The sequence below is a fragment of the Haemaphysalis longicornis genome, unplaced genomic scaffold (genome assembly GCF_048455015.1).
Source record: "Haemaphysalis longicornis isolate Haplotype H1 unplaced genomic scaffold, Haemaphysalis longicornis Haplotype H1 scaffold_9, whole genome shotgun sequence".
NCBI classification, from domain to species: domain Eukaryota; kingdom Metazoa; phylum Arthropoda; class Arachnida; order Ixodida; family Ixodidae; genus Haemaphysalis; species Haemaphysalis longicornis.
Genome location: NW_027526460.1, coordinates 147,646,568 through 147,657,167, shown reverse-complemented (window position 1 = coordinate 147,657,167; position 10,600 = coordinate 147,646,568).

Below are 10,600 nucleotides of genomic sequence, written 5' to 3'. Positions count from 1 at the left end.
CCCCACATTTTCGATCGTTTTGGCTGGCTAAGGAATGAAATCGCGGAGACATATTCGTGTCAATTCGGGGAACGCTTACTGCACAAGCGTTACTCAAGAAATAGGTATCTAATCTCGTTGAAATGCTAAAACTAAAATAAAATAAACAGGCTATGCTATATATGATATATCCAGCGTCTACAGCGTCTATAGTGGTCTAGGGCACAGGGTGCATCATTTCGTAATAAGCCAGTTTGAGTACCTGATAGCGCTTGCTTTCTTCAGTTGATTTTGTTTCCTTAGCTAATATTATCTGTTCTAACTTCACCATATTGCGCTGAACTTTCATTGCTCCACGAGCCAGTTGGCAGAATGCGTGGAGACTGACAATGACGCCCTGGCGAGCTCTCGTTGGCGTGGTGTTGACATAAGCACTGACTGCTTGCGGGCACGTTGCCGAGTGTTGACATAAGCACTGACTGCTTGCGGGCACATTGCCGAATCAGCCGACTCTCGGCCCAGTGCGAAGTTAGATCGCCCCTTTTACGACAAAGGGACGAGGCAGGCAACCTCCAAAGGTGGGGGTGAAGTGCCTCGCAGTTCTGTGTCTCCGGTGACTCAGAGGGGGTTCAACCTCTGCGTACCCGTCGGCTAGTGGCGTTACGATTCGAAGCGGCGCTGTCAGGCTTCTCCGACGCATTTTACAGCCGATAACATAGCAGAAAGGCGGCATGCCTATGCCTGGGATATCGAGAATGCCCAGCCAAAGGTAACGACGGATGCCAAACATGTTTCACAGAACCGAAACCGAAACTGGTTTGAATTCCAATCTTGCACATCGTCCTATCATATCGCATGTCGAATACGGGTCACTGTGGTTAGTGGTTACTCCCGCCGCAAACGTCGCATGGTATTATTTCTTCTTTAAGGGTTTATCAATAAATACTGGTTCATCGACAGGATAAACTCTTAGAAGTGTGTTTATTTGAGCCAGTCTATGCGATGCACACATAAACAGAAGTGTGAAAAATTATCTTCAGTGTCCCGGGGGGCAGCACAGAACAGCTCGCTCTGGAGACCTAGAGTTTGCGAAGCCGGTTACCGCCGGTTCTTGAGCGTACAAACACGGTCCACTTTAGGAGGGATGTCAATGCCTGCGGACAAATCCATCGGGGCCTGCCAGTCACGGAGAACTTTCAGCGGCAAGTTCGGAAATCCATGTCACGTGCAACAGCCGGGTCTCCGACGAAGGGAGAAGGGCTTCCTGCCCTGCTGTTTCTCCAGCCGTGCACAACTGGTGCAAGCTGGGCGAATTATTTCTTCGCAATCCGTCCACCAGCTACATCAGTAAGCAGAATTTCATGAAGCGAGAATGTAGAATAATCTCTGCGTTTGTAGCTCGTCGCGGTGTTATTGCTTCTCTGGTTATTGGTTCGCAGAAGCACAGCGCAGAACAGGGACGCCCTGAATGAAAACAACAAGAAAACAAAAAAAGAGCTGCTACATTCACCTGCCTCTAATACGGCGAGCCACGCGTACAGCGAACAGGGTTCCGCAGCGATCTGGTTCCGACTCCCGTTGCGCCTTTGTGTGCGCCCTGGCGATGATTTCACGGCGGCGCGAACCGCACCGAACGGGAGAATCTCATAACGCGCGACCGCTCCAAAATGTACGGCACCGGAGGCAGCGGGGCGGGGGAAACGGAAGACGACGAGTGCGCGCACGTGCGGCCGATTACGGGCCGCGCACGACTCGCCTCGGTTCGGTGGCAATTGTGTGCAGTGAGTGAGGAATGTGGGCGTGTGATTGCCGCCACGCGCCACATTTCTTCCTTTTATTTCGAATACATGGAGTCGGCGTAATGAAAGACCCCTATCATTCTTGCTCATGGAACACCAAGGGTAGCGGCGCTCTATGAGTGCCTGCTTTCCCCAATTGAAGGAGCCGCTTCTTGCGGGGAAGATCACAGCACAACTCCTCGTGCACATTAAATGACCGCATGACAACATTGACGCTTTTGTGGGTGCCAATACAGATTGTAGTGGATGACTATAGTTGCTGAAGCTAATTTTATGGGAGAAAGCAAAGGCGAAGATAAGAGTACTTTGCAGCAAGAAAAACGTAGTAAAGTCCCCTGAAACGTAATCGTAAAGGTTGAGGATAAAAATTTGCTCACGTGAAGTACAGAGGGGTGCAAATGATAACGTTTGTTTTTCCTTGTTTTTCTTTTATTTCAGCGCCTCCCCAGTGCTTATTTCGTCATGGTGTTGGGAGGATTAAAGCTTACTCTCGATCGTCGGCGTGTTGATTCTCGCTGTAGCCAACATAAACGCGCGAGCTCATCCGCAGAGAAAACATTAAAATTTCCTGTGGGGAATTGTCATGCACCGTGTAGCATGCTTGGTTTTTTTTCTTGTCATTGTTTTTTGTTGTTGTTGTGTTGTTATCGCGCATTTTTGATGCTGTTTTGCCCGAGATTGCGGTTTCTCCAGACTTTTTAGTTGGAATGTGCGGCTTTTACGCGCCGAATCTACGCCGGTGCTACGAACCGCACCGTAGTGGAGAGCTCCGGAATAATTTTGACCGCCTTGGAATCTTTAACGCGAGCCGCAGTCTCCACACGAACTATTTTTTTCACCTTCATCAGAAACGCTGCATCCGCGGCCGGGTTCACCTAACGTCCTGGGGCTTAGTTAGCCGCGCGAGTGCAGCCTGGTTGGAAAAACTGGGATATTGTTATAATTATTTCTTTTTTCGGGCACTCTTAATTCTACGTGTTTCGGGATATAGTTTAAACAATTTATATTTCTTTTAGTGAAGCTTCCGCTGTAGTATTATTGCTGTATTTCAGTTGAATTTTTGCATTTATTTTTGTCGTGTGTGCGTGTATGCGCCTGCGTATGTGCATCGTTGCAGTTATGGCATAACTGGGAGTGGGGCGGGATGCGCAATGTAATAGACTGAACGGACCACGAAAACATGCATGTTGGATGGGGTAAAACATGCTACGCGTCAAAAGTAGACGGACCACGTATCGACTAGTGCTACCGCTTCTACTGTAAATCCGGTGCTTCGATCGTGCGTCAGACGTTCTTGATACCATGAAACCCACATACGAAAGTGAGCGGTAATTCATTAGGTGCAAATCATTAAGGCGCAGTGGAGTGTCAAGTGGGGTTTCTGGACATAAAGAAGAGCTGCACGGCTCTCCTGGAAGACTTCCATTTTTTCCCTGCTGCTGGCGCGAGTAAAACCCGCATCCACGCTAACCCACCGGGTCACTGAAAGCTGCAGCGCATGCAACCGATTATGGAGAACGGTGACGCGGGTGGGGAGACTGAGCGGCTCCACACCCGTGGTGGCTGCCTCGTGTCCCGCGCTATTTGTCACGCATGGCTCCCGGAAGGGGTCCTGCTGCGAACGCGATGCCCGTTTCCGGAGGGCTGACTTGTCTCGCGGTCGCGGGGGGACGGGAGGTTTCTGCACGTTGGTTTCCGGACAGAGAAACCGACTGCACACGCCACCTTTTGGCCCTACGATGGTCGGCGTCACTCAACCGAACGCCAGCAGTGGCCCATTTTAGTGGTAATGGGCCACCCTGAAAAAAAAAAAATGTGTCGGTGTCTGCACATAGAAAATTAAAAAAAACAAAGGTGGGGTTGATCCCTATTTCATAAGAATCGGTAGACGACGAAAGGGAAATGTGCCTTCCCAGGAGCAGTTGAATGTTTATTGTGCGTCGATGTGAACTTCCACGTCGCTACTTATATTTCGTCGTTATGGCACCGTTAGACGCATCAAAATTAGACACTGCATTACACGCGCCGGAGCATTGCGTAAATCCGACTGAAACCACAGGCGCTTGCAACCCGTGCTAACGAAACCGAACTGGTTGTCAGCGAATCGATTGAAGTCATGGTCCGCTGCAGCGAAAAGCACATGATTTGCGGGTCAGCAGCTGTCTTGTGGGTGTGCTCGGAAATCGAAGTCCTGGTGGAGTGGCGCTTCGGCAAGGGTGCGACCACTTCGGTCGTGATCAGTGGCGTGTACGGCAGACGGTTGAGTTGCAATGAGCTCAGCTTGTGGAATGCGAGAGGCAGCCTTCGCGGCCCGCATCAGTAGCGTCAACTATCGGCGCCCATTAGCGTCACAACGCACTACATCGCTTCCCCTCTCCTAGACGACAGAACCATCTGAATGGATTCTTATACGAAAGGATATAAGGCGTGCCCGTAGAGCTTAACAAGTGTGAGTCGTAGCCCAGTTGGCAAAGCGTCTCACACCTGCCGTTGCGACCGCAGGGATCGTGGCCTCGAAACTTAGCGCCACCGCGTCTGTGGAACTTTTTCTGGCGATGTCATGTCCGTGACGGATATGACGTCGGTGAGGTCGTGTTGTACCCCGGAATAAAGCACTTTCGTGTTAAAAGATTTTCAGATCTTTCCGGACCTTTCTGCACAGATTTGTACACACACTGACTACCTAAGAGCACCTAAATTTTACGTGGAGAAACTCATTTCTTTTTACCTGCCGGAAAGCCCTGGGCTGAAGAGGGGGCGCCATTTCCGACATTTTCTTATGGGCTGCCATGAGTGGCTGAAAACCAAAACATAGATTCAATGTGACATATAATGTCATCCACAATTCGATCAACGCCCTCCGATGAAGCCTTTTTATTATGGCATGAGGTAAAGAACCTAGAACATAGAGAAAAAACGATTAGAGAGTTCGGCGAGTTGGTTACTGAGAGAAAAATACAGCTCGATGAACCGGGGCCCAAACGCGTCGCGCAGGACGTGAGAGATGAGCATCGTGCCCACGGTTTCTAGTCCTCCAAGGGGAAATGTCTTCTGTAGAGTGCCGAACCTATCTGCCCTAAACGTCCGTGGTCTTTGGAGTAAAAAACAGCAGAGTCGGGTGCACTACCTGCTAACAGGCCTAGAAGCATATGTAGAGGGGGAATAGGAGACAGAGGGCGTGGCGCAACTTTTCACGTCGCGGCATTATGTGAGCGTCAGTCACGCAGTTGGCTTTTGTGGTGACTGCATGTTATTTGTGAAAAATTCACGTGAAAACTGGAGAGGGAAGATGCACGCTGGGTGCGCCGGTGTTTCTTATAGAAAAATCGCTGCCAATGGGCAAGCGTCCATCGCAGAACAGAGTGTTTCTAGAGCCCACGCGCGCCGTTGCCTCTCTCTTGCCACACGGCGCCCGCTGATAGGGCGCGCGAGAAGCGCCGGTGGGAAGAGCCATCGCGCGCTTGCTGAGGCGGTGGCGCCCTCGGTTACGTTGAACTGGATTTAAGCAATTAAACACGGACAGACTGGCCGTAAGTGGTCTTCGTGTCACACGAAGCAGCATGCCAAGACGTATGCTTTACAGAAGACAACCTGTAGTTTGAAACCAATTACGGGACAAAATTTACCAAATTGCTGGTATTAATGCAATTAAATCCTGATTATTCCTGTATTTTAAATCTTGAAAACTAATTTTATTTGGAAGTCGTTTTAATTCATGATGCACTTGTTTGTTGAGCATCGTTCGACAACTTAATTTACCGTGACGACAGGAGACGCCGTCAGTCCGAGACTCTAAGGTTATTCGCCATTAAAAGGCACCAATGGCACCTAAGCACTTTTAATCAGTTGTGATTGTTTAAGGGGCCATGCAGACAAAACACGTTTTGTTCATTAAAAATATTGCCGCGTTAGAATCCTACTGACACCGCTTTTAACTCGCACTTCGCACAAATGAGCTATATAACTAAGAAAAAATGGAATGTCCGTGCGACCCACTAGCTCATTTCCCGCAACAAAACCTATGATGTCATATGCCCAGCTATGCGATTGGATGAGGCCGGCAAAAGCAAACGAAAATCATACAGGGCTTGTAAGCTTGCCGAACGAGCTGCTTGCGGTTAAATGTAATGCATAATAATTTTGCAGTAGTAAGAATTGGGGATAAACAATGAAAGTTAGGCAAATACACGTAAATATAGAAGTACCGATGCGCACTGTTGTTGTTACTGGACGCACTAGGCTTGTTTAAGCTGCACAACAGTCCCCCCTGTGGAGTTGTTTTACCCGACACTGGCCGATTGGCGTAAGCGACGGTGTCTTGCGTGACCCCGTTTGTCGAGCTAGCCCCTGTTTCACAAAACGATTACTTTCTACCGTAACAAAAACAAGCCAGGTGCAAATACGGTCAAAAACAAAGCAACGGCGGGCAACGGCTCGTGGCTGACTATAGTAGCGCCATCGGGGAGGGCTAACTGCAAGTAAGGCTACAGAGCCGAATGACGCAGGGGAAGCTCGTTTGAATACGCGCGCTTGTGACTTCATGGCAGACTTCGCGAAAACACACGATTTGGCGGGAGAATCAAAACTTTAACCAACAATGATTTATTAGTGACTACGGCATCATTTGCGGCCGGAGCAGCACTGCGGGCACTATAAAACACAAAATATCTTGAATAAAACAAACTTGTATTTTGTCTGCATGGCCCCTTTAAGGCATTTATGCCCATTGAACGCGTCTGAGTTGTGCTCCTGCGCTCGCTGCGCCTCAGCTCGTTACACGGGTCTGCAGGTCAATGACATCGTTCATACGAGATATGCGAGAAGCTCTAAAAGTCGGCGGTGATTGTATGCACCATGCATTTCACGCGAACTAAACGATCCGCTACAACTCTTGCATTAGAGGGTCTGTCTAGACCTCGAAGAACGGGGATACTTGGAGCTCCACAGTGTCACTGACATGAACGAGTGACGGGTCGGCTTAACGCAACACTGCCAGCCGTCGTTCGTGACAGCTAGGGGCTCATCAAGGGCACTTGGAACTCGAACGCGTGACTAAGATATGGCCGCGGCCACTCCGATGGCCGGCAATGGTACCGCTGTATGCGCAGCTCGTTGCAGGGACAGATGGGGTGCTGGAGAGACCGATTTCTCTTTGCAGAGGCCATGGCGGCCACCCGCAAACGTGTGTGCGGCACCCTAGAAGGGGTCGCCCCACCTCGCCCGCAAAATTGCACCATGGCGGTGATGTTAGCTTCGTGGTGTAAATGCGTTGACTTGCATTCTCAGCTTTCCGTACAAGGATATATTTCCTACAACGTCGTAAGACCCCCTGAACGTGTGGGCTACACTCCGTTAAGCCTGAAACTAGTAGCTCATACCCGCGGAGGTGTATGGGCCGATTGTTACTTGTGGAATTTTTCGTTTCCGGTGAGTTTCCCGAAAAACAGTAAGATTCGTGGGATCCGCAGTGGTTCGTGAGATCCACAGAGTTGTACTGGCCGAGGGTTTCCACCATGTTTTATTTGTTTAGTCTGAAAACGTACCCAGTGTTTGCTGCGCCCACGAAGCAGTACATACCGGCCACTGTGGAGTAGTACATGTCTTTCGGGATTTTTCATTCTGTGCGACTACTAACTCCTACAACGTTGCAAACATAGGACTGAGCGCTCACACTCGCTCATGCTGTAGCCAGGAATAAAAATAACGGACTATGCGGATGTCATTGGTCTAAATACTAGTTACAGGATACGAATTTCGCAGTCTCCATAACCCCTCTAAAATACAAAACACATTGGCACCTTCAATACTAATCCCTTTACATGGTTGAGACAAGAACTAGACATATTGTCACGCAGCGGCAGGACGAAGATGATGGGATCCATGGTTAAAAGTGGGGGGTTTTGTTTACAAAAAGGTGCAATCGATATATTTACAGTATGTATACAGTCGTCTACACGATTATCTGGAGCATCACTTTCAACTTTCGCGTGGAATATCTCCAAAGCTTGTAATAAAACTGTTCAAACGAAGACTGAGGATTTAGGAACCCCCTTAAACTTGACATCAATGCACTAGTTGGGAATAAATTACCTTACACCAAAGCAGGAAGACACGATAAACGAGTAAAGCGTTGCCCAAGCTAGGCCTGTGGGCGGCTGTACATGGTGGCGGTGGTGGTTCCAGTGAAATGGCGCGTACCCACTCAGGGGGATTGGCCAGCAAGTGGGCGCCTTACCGAAATAAATTATGTAATTTTTGTAGGGAAAGAAAAATATTTAAGCATTAGGACGGATTAGCAGTAGATGACTAGAGAAATAAAAGTAAGGAGATTAGAGAAATCAATAAAAAGGTAGAAACGAACACCATTTAGGAAAATTGGAAGTAAGAAACACGAAGAAAGTGGTACAGACGAAGCAGTGAGCTGGGCGCGCATATACTTGACAAGGGAATCCAGAAGGGCTAAGTGATGTGTAGCACGGCAGACGGCCTGATTCCAGGATGAATGAGTGCAACGCACTGCAATGATCCCCGTGGCATAATCCCAGTTCCTTCGCTCCGAATGATAAAATAACTGTAGCAGACAGCGGGAGGTTTAGCCGGCTGCATGTACTTTCTATGTATCTCCGTCTTATCGAGGAAAACCGTCGGCAGGAGAAGAAGAAATGGTCGATTGTTTCTGGTTCTTTGCAAAAGGCGCATAACGGCGACGGGGCCAGATTAGAGTGGTGCAAGTAATAATTTAAATTTGGCACGCGACAGCGAAAGCGAGTGAGGGTGACTTCGCAAGCTCGCGACTGGATTATGCTTCACTTCCATGAGTACGGGAGGTGCTCCGGCTCCGAGTCTTCGTAAGCAGAATCAGGCAGACTTTGAAGTAAGCACAGCCTACGGAAGCGAGCCGAAGTTATGAGGGAAATGGGCGGCAGAACCTCCACTACTGGACCGCCCAATGCCATTTTCGCCAGAGCATCCGCCGATTCGTTAAGCCAGATACCTGCATGTCCAGGTACCCAGACCAAATGAAGTTCTCGAAGGGAGGAAGGCGATAAAGAAGCAAGGGCTCAACGTACAGGGGATGAATTTGAAGAAGTAAGCGCAGAACAAACAGAAAATAAATCCGTGAGAACTCTTGCCTGTCGTTTTGAGGAACCAAGCTTACGAAGGGCTAAGACTATTGCGAGAAATTCTGCGTGCAAAGATGTAGTAAAGTTAGGCAGCCACACATGGCGGCTATGACAGCCCGGGCCGGCTGCATGCTAGCTTCTCCCTCGTCGTCGTCGGTGGTGGGCAATGGTGCGATGGGCCATTCGCCACCTATGTCTTGTGACAATATTCGTGGTTACGGTTGGCGACTTTTGTGTTGACATGGCGAAACACGGCAACACACTAAAAATTTTTACGCCCAAAAGGGTGCTTCAGCTTGTCGCCGCAGGAGCACCCTAAGAACTGAATATTTTACGCCCTTTAGGGAGCTTGGATTTTGTCGCCGCAGGAGCACCCTCTGTGAAGCACCCCAGAAGACAGGTGCCTTATAAACGCCCTTGTCCGCCTAAAAGTATCCTAGGGTGCTACTTAGCACCCCAATCTGTAGGAGCATCTTCTGCAAAAGCACCCACCTAAAGGGGTACAAAACGGGTGCGTCATCCTCGGTTCATAGGTGCAGCAGGTGTGAGACCACATATTGCACAATATCACACACGATTATGGTATGAAACATTCGTGCTTTCCAAGCTCGGTTCTGTGAGACATTCCATTGAAGCTCAACATCAGCTGATAATTTCCTTGAACTTGTGTCACCGATTGTTAAAACATCAATTTAAAAAGTCAGGAGCCACATCTCAGTACAGTTATAACTTTAGAGGTAGTTGATTACCCAAAACTTCGTAAAAAACCAATTATATGTTCACTTTGCCGAACTGCAGTACACATCCTTCGAGATTCACTGCAGAGCCTAACCATGCTGTGCAGTGAAAGCAATTAGGTGTGCAACACTTCAACCACACAAAACTTCCTTGAACCTTAAAACCCTTGGCTTCTTAGTATTGCATCAAACTTCCAATCAAGGTAGCTACCTGCAATGTTTAGTGCCTTATTCTTGAGCTGAGCAGGAAGGTTCAATATCAAGGAAGACCAAATGCAAAATGTATAGTTTCCTCCGTAATGCGGCTCATAATATAGTTCCCTCCGTACTGCGGCTCATAATCTACTTATAAAAGTTGGGTACCCAAGCCATTTATTTTCGTTTGCATTATTGTTTTTGCTTTACGGAAAAATATTCATATGGTACAGCACTTGCAAGGTTTGGTGGTATTTGGAGTTTTATAAACATACCTTTAGACTAAATGACCCCACATAGCAATAACAAGAACTGCAAACATCACAGAACAATGCATACAAGTTCCCTGGTGAAGCCCATGGTTGAAATGTAATACCATTGTTCAGAAAACATTATTTTATCATGAGGCTAGCTTGTACATGGTGCCTTGCACTATGTCCCTGCCGGTGGATGTGGGGTCATTTGTCACTGTTGCAAATGAAAAGCCAAAAGCCAGGGCCCATTAGTTTTGGCTAGTATTACGAGGTGCCTCACGGTAAGCATTCTACGTCGATAGACTTTTTTAGAGTTGACTAGAACTGAAATTAGCAAAAGATTCTCTACAAAACATTCATTCTATCCGCAGCTTTAGGGTTTGCTAATTTCCATAGTTGGGTTTCTTCTGCCTTTCTTAACATTTTTCTTTTGATAAGAAGGTGCACAACCAAAAGCAAAAAGCTTTTCTGTAAACCTTTGGTAGCTATATAATTGTTACAAAATATTTTAC